Consider the following 16,347-nt stretch of genomic DNA (forward strand, 5'->3'; position numbering starts at 1 on the left):
ATGGCGATGGCTATGTCGGGCGCTGATGAGGCGTTCATCCAGGTTTCCGTGAGGAAGGCGACGTCTGGTGACGTTGTGTCGAGCAGGTTCCAGAGCTCGACGGCGTGTCTGTGGACAGAGCGGGTGTTGAGCAGGATGCACTTCAGGTGGTTGCTGCTGTTGCTCGTCGATGTCTTGAGCACTACTGGAGTGGTGCAGGTCCCGATGCAGGTGAACTTGCAGGCGTTGCAGCAGAAGGGTCCGTGTGTGTGCCTCGGGTTGGCTCGGTAACAGCCCGGGAGTCGGCCGGCGTTGAGGGCGTTGAGTTCGGTGGGTGGGCTGGTGACGGCGGGGGCCAGGGGTCCTGGCACTGGGCGCGGTCCAGGCGCGGACAGGCGCGGACGGGCTTACATTTGGCGCACCTTCGGTGCTCATTCGGCGCTCCCGCTGCGCGCGTCCGCTGCGCAATCGCTGAGGGGGCGTCATAACTAGAGCCGGGAGGGAGGGTCAGCGGGGAGGCGGGAGGCGGGAGGACCAATGGGAGTGGAGGGGAGGCGGAGCTACTGGTCAGCGGCGGCGGAAATCACGGAGGTGACCGGGGCAGCGGGGCCGGAGAGGAGCGGGGGCAGAGGCGGCAGGCTGCGGGCAGAAGGCGAGCCTGATGCGGAGGGCAGCGGAGGAGGTGAGCGGAGGTCAGCAGCGAGCAGGTAGCGGCCAGGCAGCAGCTAGGGCAGCAGGCAGGCGAGTGGCAGAGCAGCGTGAAGGGAGCGACCGCCTGCGAGGGCCTCAGGAGCAGTACCCAAAAGCCCACCTTCCAGCAGCTTCAACTCTGCACTTAGAAAGTTCCGCAGAGGATCGAAGTGGCTAGACGAGGGGAGGTAAGGGAGGGTACTGTGGGGAGGGAGATCTGGAATAAAACAACTGGAACACTCGAACTCTTGTGCTCTTCCAGCTAAAACTCCTTAGTGGGTTAGATTCCTGAATCTAAGAAAAGATTATCTAATTAAACTGAGCTGAGCGAAGTTAAACTCGCTTGCTTTACTTTCGACAAAACTATACCCACATTCAGGAACAAGAACAAAGCAGAATGACTATTAATTCCTATTCAGCATTATGTTCGCCTATAACTAAATAAACCAAATACAATATGTCACACATTAATCTTGCATTGTGCTCATGCAATGAGATGCAGTTATATTGCTCCAAGTATGTGAAAAGGGTAACTTTGCGAAGTGAGGAATATACCCTCAAGAAACATAAGCAAATTGTAGATTTTAGTTCTAATCAAATAACTGAGTACAAATCAAATAATAGTCTTGTTCCATTTTAAGGAAAAAAACATTGAGCTCCTAAAAGAAAAGAAATTAGTTCAAAAGGTGTCTTTTGTTTTAAACGCGGTATTCTGAGCTTTCAATTCGGGTATGAAAGAGTGTGACCAAGTTATTAACAGAAATGGGCTTCAAGAAATGATTCTGCAGCGTTCGAGAAACGAAACATGCTTTAAAATGTCAACCGCGTTTAAGAATACGAGCGCCTCGAGGTAATCACCAGCCGGGAAATCTTGCGCTCGTATTCAAGAAGAAATGGATAAATCCTACCTGCATTTCCTGCAAGCAGAAATTCGTGGTAGACTACTACCATTTATCAGGAACAGCTGTAGAACTTCTCTGCTCACGGATCTGAAGATGAGAACTGGACGAGAACTGGACCGGAACGAAAGACGTCTTTACTCGGGAAGCTTCTTTAATAATCCGCACGGCTTCCAGGGCGTGGCACTATTTATAGCCCAGTATCCTGGTACCAAAGCTGCAAAGGGACAAAAAGCTATGGCAGCACATAAAGAAATCCAACAAGCTTTGGCAGACTAATGCTCCGTAACCTGACATTGGCATAACAAGCATTGGCACAGTAGTAAGAGACAAACAAGCATTGCTAAAAGCGTCGCTGCAAACCTAAGTACAAAATGCAAAACAAGATCACAAGGCCAAACAATAAGTCAACAACAGACCTTGGCAAATAACTAGCATATTCAGATAATGAATAAAGTTGGATCCTGACACACCGACAGTCATCCAAAAGTTACTCACTCACATAATCACACCTGCAAATAAACTATTGAACATCCATTTATTTGCATATACAGCTATAGACACACTACTACCTTACTTTTAAGGAAACTTACACATAATTACTCTCTTAAACAATCACTTATAGAAACACATACTTATTTAAACAAGAACTCTTTCAATCTCTCACTCTCACGTATACTCACATATATACATCAATACTCACATATACTAGATTAAAACATATGTAGTTACTGATAAAGACACTAGTGAGACAGTCATTCACTCACTAACACACACATATACACACTCATCCACCCATACATTCCTGCACATATGCAGTCTTCAAAACACATACAAACAGTGAGTCAGTCATTGATGCATCTATGTGCTAAGTAACACCCCCACCAAACCATACAGACACTCATACTGATACTAAAAAAACATCTAATAACCCATATACACACACATGTAGCTACTCACCAACTCATGCAGCCACTTATACACAAAGTGAAACACTGATACAAACATTTAAATATTTAAACAATACTCGCTAATATATGTATTCACAAAGATACACTTAATAAGCCAGTTAGCCAATCAATTTTTTTTTAAATATCCATTAAGACACTTATTTAAACATTTATTCTTCCATCGATCTTTACATATACATATATAAAACATATTTATTTTTCAGAAAGACATACATTCACTGGATGGTGTCATCAGTGATGTCATGAGTGATGTCAATGACCATGTCATGAATGATGTAATATGTGACGTCATCAGCAGTGCATTGCAGGCGCGCAAGTTATAGTGAGTCCAACTAACTATAACGTGGGAATTTCAATGGTTTTATGTCAGTAAAATCTCCAGCTAACTATAACTGGTGTCAAACCTATGGTTTTTTCAGTGAATTTAATAGGTTTTGTAAATGCTAATTCCTAACTATAACTGGTGTGAAACCTATGGTTTTTTCAGTGAATATATATATATATGTATTTATACAAACACATACACACATATACATAGATATTACCTACTTGCAGTCGCCAGTAGGTAGTTATAGTTAGAACCTAGTTTCCATAGGAAATGCATTTTTTGATTTGCTAATAACTTTGGGGTCGTTTGACGAATCTTCACGAAATTCTCCAAAAGAAAAGTCTGTCCAGGTCCGCTGCTATCCTGAAAGTTTGGGGTGATTTGTCAAGCGGAGGCTGAGAGAAAATGGGGGTCACAAAATGCGTTTTCGCCATGTTCATTTCCATAGGAACTGCTGAATGGAATTACCCCAAATTTAGCAAAAAGGTAGAGCTTGGTTCAGAAAGCGACTTTATTTTAAATTGTGTAAATCTATTCCGTAGTTTTTGAGAAATTCAAAAAATAAGAGTCAAAAAATCAATTTCCCATAGGAAACTTTGGGCAAGGCTACAGCCAAAACTACTGAAGTTAATTACCCCACATTTGGCAAAAAGATAGTGCTTGGATCAGAAAGCAACCTTTTTTTAAATAGTGTAAATCTGTTCAGTAGTTGCTGAGAAATTAAAAAAATAAAAGTTTTGATATCTGGGCGGAGCCTACCACCCGAGCACGAGCTTCACTGTGATTGGCTGCTGACACTCCAAACCAGGAAGTGTTGGCAGCCATCTTGTGACCCGGTAGAAGCGAGTCACCAGAAAACAGAGAAACAAAGATATAAAACAAGAGAAGGGGCAGGGTAGAAACACCCTGACCCCCTAGGCCGCCGAAATTGTTTAAAAACATTGAAGCCCCCGGGTGGGCTAGGTCCCGGGGACATTTCTTATAAAATATTAGCGGGGGCCCACTAGGGCCCCCGCAACTCCGGGGACCACCACCTCCACGGGGATTCACTCATGTTGGTAGGGGAGCCGCCCCTTGCTTTGGATTTTGGAAGCGCGAGCTGGGAAACCTGCTCGCGCTTCCAAAGACCAAAGCTGATTGCTTTTCCACACGGGGAGGTGCATGTCAGCAGCTTCCCGTTGGGAAAAGCAATGCTGGCTCCCGCAGGACGGGGGAGCCGGCTGGACCGTGGGGGAATTGGGGCTCCCTTCACGATCTCCAACGGTGTGACCAGGCCCCGGGGATGGGGTTCTCGGGCCGGAATTGGCCATGGGAGGGGGGGCCGATGCGGCCCGCTTCTTGTTGTATAATGAACATGTCGGCATGCTCCGGGGATGGGGTCCCCGAGGCAAATGTAAATTAGTGAAAGTGGACATTTAAAAAAAAGTCGTGTCTCTCAGCACAGCCCCTTGTGTGAAAGCGATGGGTGCGCGGCTCTCAGCGTGGCACTCGAGTACTTCTTAAGTCTTTCAAACACCGAGGGGTATATTCTCAAGGACACATCGCCGAGTTAACAGCACTTTATCGCAACTAAAATGGTGATAAATTTAACGCACCATTCACAGGCTGGTCAAACAGCCCATATCACCAGTTTACTAGCGATAGCAGCCTCAAAAAGTATTGTCACAGATGACCCCGGCAAATGTTGCTAATGAGATGTAGAGTAGGTGTTCCTGTGCAAAAAGCAGCGAAAACATCACTTTGCAAGTTTCTCAACCACCAGAAAGATCGTTGAAGAGAGTACAAAACAGGTGATAAGGTGCGTTAGTAGCAGGAAGTTTACACGTGCTCTTTGCTGGTGTAAAGTCAGACTACAACCTGCAACATGAAAGGGAGCCCAGCCCAGAGCCACATCTGAATGACAACAGATGCAATGGAGCAAACGATCAAGCAGCTCGGACACCCAACACTGCACTGCCACCCCCCGCCATCAGCCCCTTGTCCGCCATCCCCCCTCAAACAAATGTGACAGCAACCTTAGGAAATCTGGAAGGTAACAAATTGGCTGATGTCACACAATTATAATTAAGAAGATGCATGTGAGGTTGGACAAATAAGAATCACAGTCATGTATGGATTTACATATAAAACATTTTATTTAAACAAAACAACAACAAATAAAACTATGTACAGCCATGGCGGGTCATCCATGGACCATTTGTGAGTCACAGCCTGCAAGACAAAAAGCAAAATAAGATTGTGCGTCATGAGTCCATCAAAGGAGAGTGAGAGAGAAAAAGAGAGGAAGTGTGAGAGAGAGGAAGAGAGAGAGAAAGAAAGTAAGAGTGAGAGAGGGAAGAAGATAGAGAAAGAGAGAGAGAAAGAGTGAGATACAAGGAAGAAAGAAACAGTGTGAGAGAGAGGAAGAGAGACAGAGAAACAGTGAGGCATAGAGGAAGGGAGAGTGAAAGAGAAAGCATGAGAAAGAGAGTGAGAAATTGAGAAAGTGAGAAAGAGTATGAGAGAGAGAAAGGAAGAGATAGAGAGTGAGAGAGAGCGAAAGAGTGTGAGTGACAGAAAGGAAGAGAAGGAGAGGGAGAGTGAGTGTTGACACTGTAGAGAAAATCCTCACAGCCCACCTTTCTGTCACAGGTGTGTCTCCATCCACGTGCCGGAACATAGTGTAGCCCTCAAGTTTAGTCATCTGAAACATAGTATAGAATCAGTAATGGCAGAGTACATACAACTGCACACGCCTAATTCTCTGTTTCGCCCCTGCACACCCAGGCTGCTGCACCCCATCGACTCCAGCCGCCCAGAGGTATCTGCCCGCCTCTGCTCGCCCAGGCTGTTGTACCCCATCCACTCCCACTGCCCAGAGGTGTCTGCGCACTGCTGTGCACCCAGGCTGCTGCACCCCATCCACTCCCACTGCCCAGAGGTGACTGTCTGTTCCTGCGCACCCAGAATGCTGCACCACATCCACTTCCACTGTCTAGAGTTGTCTGCCCGCTCCTGTGCACCCAGGCTGAGAGGAAGAGAGAGATAAAGAAGGAAAGAAAGAGTGAGAGAGAGAGGAAGAGAGAAAGAGAAAGAGTGAGAGAGGAGGAAAGAGAAAGAGAAAGAGTGAGGTACAAGGACGAGAGAGAGAGAGAGAGAGAAACAGTGTGAGAGAGAGGAAGAGAGAGAGAGAAAGAGTGAGTCAGAGAGGAAGTGAGAGCGAAAGAGAAAGAATGAGAGAGAGAGGACAAGATAAAGAAAGAGTGTGGGAGAGAAAAAGGAAAAAATAGAGAGTGAGAGAGAAAGAGGTGGAGAGTGTTGACACTGTGGGGAAAATCCTCACAGCTCACTTTTCCGCCGCCGGTGTGTCTCCAACCACGTGCTGGTACATAGTGGAGCCCTCAAGCTCACTCATTTGAAACATAGTACAGAATCAGTAACGGCAGAGTACATACGACTGCACACGCCTAAATCGCTGTCCCGCCTTTGTGCATCCAGGCTACTGCACCCCATCCACTTCCACTGCAAGAGGTGTCTGCCCGCAACTATGCACCCAGGCTGCTGCACCCCATCGTACAAATAACTGCTGTACCGCCCAGACCTGCGGGGGTGGTTTTGTCACATGTAGAGGCCTCGCTGGCTGTTTGCCTCTCAAAGTCATGACTTTCTGAAAGCCCTGCCGAAATCAGAGAAAAATGCCTCCCTGAGCCACTGCAGTGATTATGCCACACAGATGCTCTTCCCCCTTGCTGTCTGCCTTCACAATCAGAGGCTTCTGGCTCAATTAATTTGAATCCGATACCTAATCCATTGGTCTCTGCAAGGGTGTGTGTTCCAGAGTAGGCGTTTGTCCGCCTTGTAGGCTGCAGGCATTTGATCGGATGATCCTTGCTCGCCTGTTGGAACTCGCCTGGAGAAGAGCTGCTGTACTTGGGATGACGTATCCCTGACAATGTTGACTGGCTGCAGCGCAGCAGCCTCTCTCCTTGCCTCGCCTATACTTCCCGGAAGACGAGCTGAGGCGGCAGTGACTAAGACCAGCGTTTGAAGAGGGCCGCCTGCTCAGCTCGTACTTTAGGAGCCTCGCGAGACGGCGCAGCTCTGTCCCTGGTAAGATTTATCACTAGGGCTAATTTTCTGTTGCTGGGACGCGCAGCGCCATGCGTGCTCGCCTTGCTTGAATTTTTTCTGGTGATTATACTTTTAGTCGGGGTGCTACGTTTTTGGGGTCACATCATGCACTCCATTTTGGAACCTCCCTTCCTCATTGACTATATGCATGGTGTCCTAAGATGGTGATCCACTGCCCAGTGAAAAGGACAGAGGACTTTGATGCACAGTTTTAAAAAAGAAATCAAAATAGGACTTTTTTCCTAGGCAATCTCAATCACAGAAACTGAAGAAAGACTCAAGACCCAATGTACAAGAAACTATCGACCTCATCTAAAAATCTGCCATATTTGAACAGTTTTCCACAACCTAATCACTCATACAACTTTACAACTGTTATCTACAGTACAATAATCAAAGAAAGGATTCTTTGTCCCTACCCTGTGTTTAACCCTAGTGATTCATGCTAACCCTCCGTTCCCAGCTGGCTAAGAAATACATTTTGCAGAACTACTTCAATATTGTGCTGCTCCTTAGTGACTTTTCCTAAGGTCTCTGTAACAATTTGTAACTCCATTTTACACTTAGCGACAACCCCCACCAGCGTGCTATACTATTCTTGATGCAAACATGTCTTCGGCAATACTCCCCACAAACCCCCTATCACAGCCCTTGTGAGTTATGGCTCTAACTCATAGAACATCATGTACCCGATAAATATCTTCAAAACTGCCAAGAGGAATCTCAAACGTAAACTCCTGAAACAGCACCCAGAAACTCTAATAGCAGATACCTACGACAGCTTGACTAATGCCACTAAGAAAACTGACTTTATCTTCTATTCCAAGTATCCGGCTAAATGGAAAAACATCTTCCTTCTCCTCCTTCTAGTCACTAAAACAATCAAACTTCTGAATGGATTTAAAATGACGACAACCCCCTCTCCGTCTTTTAAAGGGGAAATAAATATATCTATCTTCAGGACTGGTAATATACTCATAGAAGCCACTGATCCTTACCTCAACATCTTCGATAGACACTACCATACATTGGTCACTTTACTCACAATTCAGGGCCAATCCCACCAATCAGAAATAAAGAGGAGTTCTCCCAGTTAGTTTAAGGTCCAGAGGGGGGAGACAAAAGTGAACTAGGCATAAAGGGTACCTCTTAAAAGACCTATATTGCTTTTGTCAAAGGAATATATCCAAAAATCATTTACATGTAAAGGATGCTATAGACAGAAGCCAAGACATATAGATATTACAAAAACATGTTTTATTTTCTTTTTTTTGGATTTTGATTTAAACGATTACTTTATAGAGATTTGTGCATCTGTACATTTTACTTTATCACATAACAACACTAACAGAAATTCGTAAAAAATCATTACACATTTTATAGATTTCAAACAGTGCAATTGAATAAAGTGCGATTAGAAAAAGGTGGTGCCCCTAACAATATAGTGTCTTACTAACATACATACTCTCTCACATACCAGTCATACATCTACATTCGTTTAAAAATACATAGAAACATATAAACAGAACTTAATAAAATAAGACGGTAACCCGAAGGTACATTTGGTGGTTCACTGTTGGTACATAGATTTGAGAATTCCACCAATTAAACATTGATCTGTGTGTTGTTGACCAATCTTTAATTCATTGTCCAGGTCTTATTGGGATGTACGGCCTACGTACGTTTCGGTGATAGTGTATTGTTGGATCACCTTCCTCAGGGCCAGGAAAATTAAACACAAAAAACTGACATGTATACTCGATCAATATACAAAGGTTAAAAAAGCAGGGGCAGTGCGATTTTTTCTTTTCTGAAAATAAAAGAAAACATTTGTAAACATATACTCATTCTATTAGGTTTTGCTTAGAGAAATATTTAACATTTGACATTTTGTAAACTAGCATCCTATACATACAATGGTCAAGTAGATCGCTATTTTGTCATAAAACTGGTTTGCACAGACTGCTATAGTATAAGATCTATAACAATTTTGATGAAGAAATCGGAAATGAGAGAGGAGAGTAGAAAGATAACCAGAGAGGTTGAGCATGGAAACACCCAGTGAGGTCATACTAATAGCTAATTTGAGAAGGATTGATAGTGCTGAGGATAGTCAAGCATAACGAGTCACTTCCCAAGGATGATAGATATCAGCAAAAAAATGATGACACCTGAAGGGGTTACCTATTTTTAGTCACATATGTACAGATGATATGTGCAAAGGAGGAGGTTCTTTTACCCTCTTGCAGCTTCAGGAGGGATAATGTCTGGAAAAAATGATAGACTGATAAGGTAATGTGTTATAGAAAAAAGAGGGGACCTAGAGGGATTATTCTAGAAGGCATTACCTGCTAAGCAAGATAGGTCGATATTATAAAATGATCCAGGAGTTGATTGTAGAATGGGGAACTCCGTATATTTATAAATTAGACGGTGTACATTTTTAGTATTATTTCATCATATGGTTCTGCATAAAAGAAATGCAATCACTATTATTGCAGACTGTATTTGAACACAACTAGCAACTATACTTTAAGGACATGATGCATAAGAATACTGGGTTTACCTGGACATTTGGCTTTATACATTCAGATGCCAGAATTTGATAGAGAAGATTGACCTCTTCACCTGTAATACAATAATTGTGTATTATAGGGTTACAACTGGTTGGCGGTGTGAAACTGTTGGTAATCATTACGCACTAAAGGCAATAATAGTAAGCCAAATTCACGGACCCTTTTGACATCTCTTAGGTCCGTTATGGTCATCATTCTGTTAAAACCTATCCTTGTTGATATTCAATTATTTCACAACGCCAACCAGTTGTAACCCTATAATACACAATTATTGTATTACAGGTGAAGAGGTGAACCACCAAATGTACCTTCGGGTTACCGTCTTATTTTGTTAAGTTCTGTTTATATGTTTCTATGTATTTTTAAATTAATGTAGATGTATGACTGGTATGTGAGAGAGTATGTATGTTAGTAAGACACTATATTGTTAGGGGCACCACCTTTTTCTAATCACACTTTATTCAATTGCACTGTTTGAAATCTATAAAATGTATAATGATTATTTACGAATTTCTGTTAGTGTTGTTATGTGATAAAATAAAATTTACAGATGCACAAATCTCTATAAAGTAATAGTTTAAATCAAAACCCAAAAAAAAGAAAATAAAACAATGTTTTTGTAATATCTATATGTCTTGGCTTCTGTCTATAGCATCCTTTACATGTAAATTATTTTTGGATATATTCCTTTGACAAAAGTAATATAGGTCTTTTAAGAGGTACCCTTTAAGCCTAGTTCACCAATCCCACCAATCGCCTCTCTCCCATGTTACTCAACTCAACCACCCTGAACAGTCCTGCCTTCTTCCTCTCAACAATCCTTCTTCTTTACCTGAGACTCCTCTGAACACTTACATCAACTTCAACATGTCCCCCAACACACACTGCAGATCAATACCCTCAAAAATGACTTCTCTCCCTCCCTCTCTATCTTGCAACCTTACTAATTCCAACCTTGATAATACGCATGCCATGCCCAAGGTCGTGGGCCCCCCACCTAGTCCTGCCTCCAAGACTCCCACTGCTGGTGCCCTTCCTTCTAGTGGTACACTTACTCTACTCACTCAGACGAGGAACAATACCAGGACCTTTGTTACGGATCACCCCTAGAGCTTCGAGCTCTCTGCCCCCCTTCACTCAGACTAGGCAGCATATTCACCCACTCTCACCAACGCTCGGGTTCCCCCGGGCACAACTAAATACCTGATTCCCCCTTGTCACCAGGGGCAGGAACCACGTGACCCATCTTGCTCATTAGTGAGGGTTTATTGACAAATTGAGTAGGCAAAAAATTAAACAGATTCAAACAAATAGTCTCTTTGTTCTATCCTCCTTCTTTTTAACGTCGTCCCTCTGCACTCAGGGTACGTTCGGTGATGTGGCTTGGCAATTACCGGTTGGTACCCAAAAGAATAAAAAATTAAAGAAAAAGCATGTCAGAGTAGTGTACGGGTACAAGTACACGGGAAGGGCAAGAGGGACGTAACACCCTTTCTCTACCCTGAACACAGGGCGCACTGAGGTGGGAGATCCTCACTGTGAGAGAGGTAAAGGAGAACGAGGTTGGAAAGGTTAGAGGACTTTTGGATAATCCAAATTGACATCCTATGTTTTCCCTTTCTCCCGTCCCCGGGATGTTACTCCCACCCGTCTCCCAATTCCCAGGAACCGCGCCTGTACCTGTGCCAGACACGCCACTCCAGGAACGTGGTGGGGCACCTTCCAGTGTCGTCGGTCTCCTGGCTCTCCTACAGAGGGCTTATCCCGGTATCGAGGGTACTTTTTGGTCCCGTGCGGTCCTTGGACTCGTCTCGGCCTCTCTTCCGGGATAGCTCTGTGGATCTCCTCCTCTCGTTCTTGGAATGCCTTCTTCTCTCCTTCCTGTTCCTGTTCTTGCTCTGATGCATTGTAACCCCACCCCAGGGGGTGTGGATTGTTTCTCATCCTTCCTGGATGTTAAAGGGCCTGCAGTACCACCTCTCTGGATTGTCCCCAGTGCCTTGGTAAATGAAGGTTCCCAGAGGCTCAAAGGGAAAGAGAGGTGGGGCCCATTGAGTTTGAGTCTCGTCCAAGGGATCAGGGTATGAGGGAGCCGGATCCTGACACACCCCACCCCTAGAGTCTTCCCGACTCACCGTAGAAAATTGCCTTCTAAATGGTCACCTCCTGGTCCCACCTTGACGTCCTATCTCTCAGCAACTAATAAGATCCACTACAGTCCTTGCAATGTGGCCAATCAATCAGCAACTAATGAGATCCACTGCAGTCTTTGCAATGTGGCCCCTATCCCGAGAACATCATCAACTAATTACTCAGCCGACACTCCACCCGTTCGCAAGGCAGTTCCTAACCATCCCACTCATATTATCTTCAATTCTAGTCCTAACGACACGGACCACCCCTTAACGCAGTGATCTCCTCTCCCTTTTACGCAGGTCTCACTGCGTCTCCCCACACCCTCAATGCGGGAGGCACCTCCAAATCTCTTGCAAAGATTCTTAACAGAATGGATCGTAAACTCAACTCTCTTAACTGGACTTAGCGTACTTAAGACAGGATCTCCTAAAACAGAACATCCTTTCCCACTCTCCCACTTATGAAACTTCACCTACAGGTTACTTGAATTCCTTACAATGCCTCCTTTGCCTACCATTCCCCCCTGTCGGTGGGCCGACAGGCAGCACGATGCACACTGCCCTCTCTCAGCTCTGGAAGTGATTGCTCTTAGTGATCCCTACCTCCCTAAGAACCAGGTGGTTGCTAATGTTCCCACCTCCACAATCTTAGAATTAGTGGGCTTCAATAGAAGCCACTTAATTTCTAAACCGCTGAGACCTCATGCATAATACACCACCACCCATAGCCTAACATCTGCTAAGTATAATCCCTGCTTTCTTTCTTGCATGCTCGTCAATTGTAGATCAGCAGCATAACATGGCCTTGGAATTCAAAGACATTTCCTTGAGGGCCAAGGAGGCACACTCAACAATTAATGTAATGGGGGTCTTGGGTGGCCATGGATCCTCCAGGTAGAGGATATTCTCCAGGACTTCTAAGGTAGCATCCTGGTAATTTTGGTATGCAAGGCTTCGACGTCCAGTGTCACCAGCAGGTCTATCCTCTTGGGTGCTGGGAATGCTTATATAAGATTGAGAACATACGTTGTGTCTTTGAGGTATGTTGGAGTCTTAATTACAATGGGTCTCAGGAAAAAGTCACAAAATGTGTTGAGGGGTTCCAGGAGCGAATCAATGTCCGAGACAATTGGTCGTTCTAGTGAAGGGTTGACTCCCTTGTGAAGTTTGGGGAGGGTGTAGAAGTATGGTATGCAAGGTTGTTTGTTGTTCGGGACACTTGCCTCTTTTTTGGTAATCCATCTGTCTAGACCACATACCTGAATCAGGGTAACACCACAGGGTGTATTGTGTGTTTCTCTCTCGAACCCCTGTGCCACATTTTTCTACTTTTAAAACTCTCCTGGTCCTGTTGAAATGCCATAGGATCCACTAGGGACCAAGTAGGCGTGAAACATGTCGACCTGACTAGACCTGACTATTTATACTACTATAATAAAGGAAGAACTTTGCACCTTTGAGGCAGGTAAACTCGAGGACAACAGCGCCAATCCACACACCCGATACATCATTGTAATCGTCAGGGTGTGCAGATGGACATAGGCTATATAAATTTAAAAAAAATACGTTATTTAAAAAATTGACGATTAAAAAAAGTAGTCCCTTGCAAGTAGCGTCGGCCGCAACCTGCGTGGTGACATCAGGAGCGCAGGGAGGAGCGGAAGAGGAGCGGCGGACATGGCGCGGGGGAGGAGCAGTGACGAATGGCGGAATGGCGGTGAGGACCGGCGGACAGGCGGGAGGAGCGGTAAGCGGCGAGGAGCGGCGGAGTAGTGAAAGGGGAAGCGCGGGGGAGGAGCGACGGCTGAGGTAAGCCACCGGGCAGGCAGGGGTCAGAGCAGGCAGGGGACAGGGTGGGCAGGGGCCCAAGCTGCTTGACAATGTCAGGGCGGGCGGGGGGCCGGGCTGTTGCACAATGTCGGGGCGGGCAGGGTTCCGGGAAGCCTGATTACTTGCGGAGTTTATGAGTATATGAGTTCCTTTTTTGCCTGTTTTTAACTATTCAACAGTTTCCTGAAGGCGAGATGGTTAGGTTCCAGCTGAATACAGTCAGGGAGCTGATTCCAGAATTTCGCTGCATGAAATGAAAAATGTCGGCCACCCATGCATGTCCTTTTAATCCTAGGGACTATCAACAATTTTTTGTGGTTCGATCTAAATGATCGAGTAATCTGGTGGTGATGAAACATAGGACGCAACAGGGCCGGGCCGTTATCAGTGGTTGACTTATGGACCATACACATGGCCTTGAACCAAAACCTTTCCTGCACAGGCAGCCAGTGTAGTTGTCGCAGCTACGTCTAGGGACATCCATAAGAAGTCGGGCAACACAGTTCTCAACAGTCTGTAAGATTTTGATGGTTCCCTGTGGTGCACCCAGATAGACTGCATTCACATAGTCCAAACGTGATAAAATAAGTGTCTGGACTTGAAGGCTTCTGGCCTCAAGAGGAAGAAGAACGAGGACCTTCCTCAACAGTCTAAGCAGACCATAACACGTAGCCGCGACCTTACAAGCTTGCACTAGAAAACCCACTCTAGGATCTAGCCATACGCCCAGACTCTTAATTTGTTTTTTTGGCGAAGGAGGAGGGCAGAGGCACCCAGGCCACCAAGGTTCTAGATTGATAGGGGCCTTGTACCCTAACATCATAATTTCGGTTTTTGAGCCATTGAGTTTGAGGAAGGAGGAGTCCATCCATTCAAGAACTTTACTGAGACAGGGGGTAAAATTGTGCTCCACTGTCTCGGCTGTATCAGCCCGTGAAAGAGAAACCACCAGCTGCGTATCATCGGCGTAGGTGACCAACTGAACTCCCCAGGGAAGAACCACATCAGCCAAAGGCCTCATGTAGATTTTAAACATGGTAGGGCTCAGGGAGGATCCCTGGGGAACGCCATACTGCAGGGGGAGCTGTTTAGAAGTTACTTCATCTTCAAACACAGCAAAAGTTCTATCAGCAAGAAAGGACTGCAACCACTTGAGGGCAGTCCCTGTAACTCCTCACCTCCCTCAGACGCTGAATCATAAGCAGGTGATTAACAGTGTCGAAGGCTGCGCTGAGGCCCAAAAGGACAACAGCAGCGCAGCCTCCAGCATCAACAATTGTCCTTGCTTCCTCGACCACGGCAACCAAGGCAGTCCCTTTGCCCTGCCTACTTTTGAAACCCGTCTGAGTGGGGTGCAGGGCTTCATTATTCTCCACAAACAATGATGATGTGGAGTTAACATGTTTCTCAGCGAGTTTACCTATCCCAGGCAGCAACGAGATGGGGCGATAATTTGCCCAATCCTCAGGGTCTAAGTTAGTTTTTTTTAGGAGTGCCTTCACTCTGGCCTGTTTCCAAAATGGCGGAACCAACCCAGCAACAAGAGAAGAGTTAGTAACATCCCTAATGACTGGGTAAACAGTTGCAGAAACCAACTTTAGGACAGATGGGGGTGCAACATCCACAGGGGAGCCCGACTTAAGATTCCCAATGAGTCTTTCTACAGTAGCTAAATCAAGCAGAGGAAATTTCTCCAGCCCAAAAGGCAATGTGGTAGCGAAAGGAGAGGGATTAAGCTCCAATTGATGAAACGTTGAGTAGATATTCGCCAACTCATCACAACGTTTCTGGGGGTCCAACAATTTATTTAGAGGACTAGGCAGAGTGACCAATGATTTAAAAATGTTGTTAATTTCCCTAGGGGAATTGGAGGCAGAGGCAATCTTATCCTGATCATAGGAAGATTGTGCAGTTTTTATTTTATTTTTATAGATCAGTATTGCCATTCTATATTTGCTCTTACTAACCTCATAAAAATCCTTCCTCCATTTCCTTTCAGACTGCTTGCAAACTTGTTTGAGCAGTTTTAATTCTTGGGAGTACCAGGCTTTTTTATTGGAGCCAATGCGATGGCAAAAATCTGTTTTAGGCAGAGTGAGATCCAATGAGGACTCTAACCATATGTTAAAAGATGCATTCGGCATTAAGGGGTTAGCACAGAAGACTGGAGGAGACTAATTCAGATTATCTACCCAGTTATCCAAAGAGAGTTTAGACCATATCCGACTCAATTTTCAGATTATTCTGACCGGATAACTTTGGTCAAAAGGCGACCAGATAAAGGATAAAAGAGCATGGTCCGACCAAGGGACGATAACAGACTCTTCCCAACAGATATTATCAAGATTGGTAAACAAGTGGTCAAGCAAATGGCCTTCTCTATGGGTTGGACCAACCACGATTTGTTTGAGATGGAGGCGCAGGTGGGAGCCTGTGGGTGGAGGGGGGCTTCGAACACCAACCAGCAAGGGTCAGTGGAACTGCTAGAGGCAGCACCTACCAGGTGGAGTTGCTCATGGAGTGAAGTAGTTCACTGACAGGTCAGTGAAATTGCTCCTTTGTTTCCTGCTGCCGTGGCCACCATTAAGTAGTGTGAGGGGGAGGGCTGGACAGCTCGTAGACGGGAAGCTGGAAATGCTGTTGCAGGAAAGTAGGATCTGCTTTCATGGTCACCCCCACTTTTTGCTGGTGTCATTATGTTTTCTGACTAGTCTGGCTGGGAACCTGCTAATCAGGACCCTAGTCTCTGTGCTTCTTCTCCACATTGGACATGGTGCGTGCTCAGGTACCCTCCAGATTGGCTACTGGGGTACCCTTGTAAGCCCCTAG

The sequence above is a fragment of the Lissotriton vulgaris genome, chromosome 5 (genome assembly GCF_964263255.1).
Source record: "Lissotriton vulgaris chromosome 5, aLisVul1.2, whole genome shotgun sequence".
NCBI classification, from domain to species: domain Eukaryota; kingdom Metazoa; phylum Chordata; class Amphibia; order Caudata; family Salamandridae; genus Lissotriton; species Lissotriton vulgaris.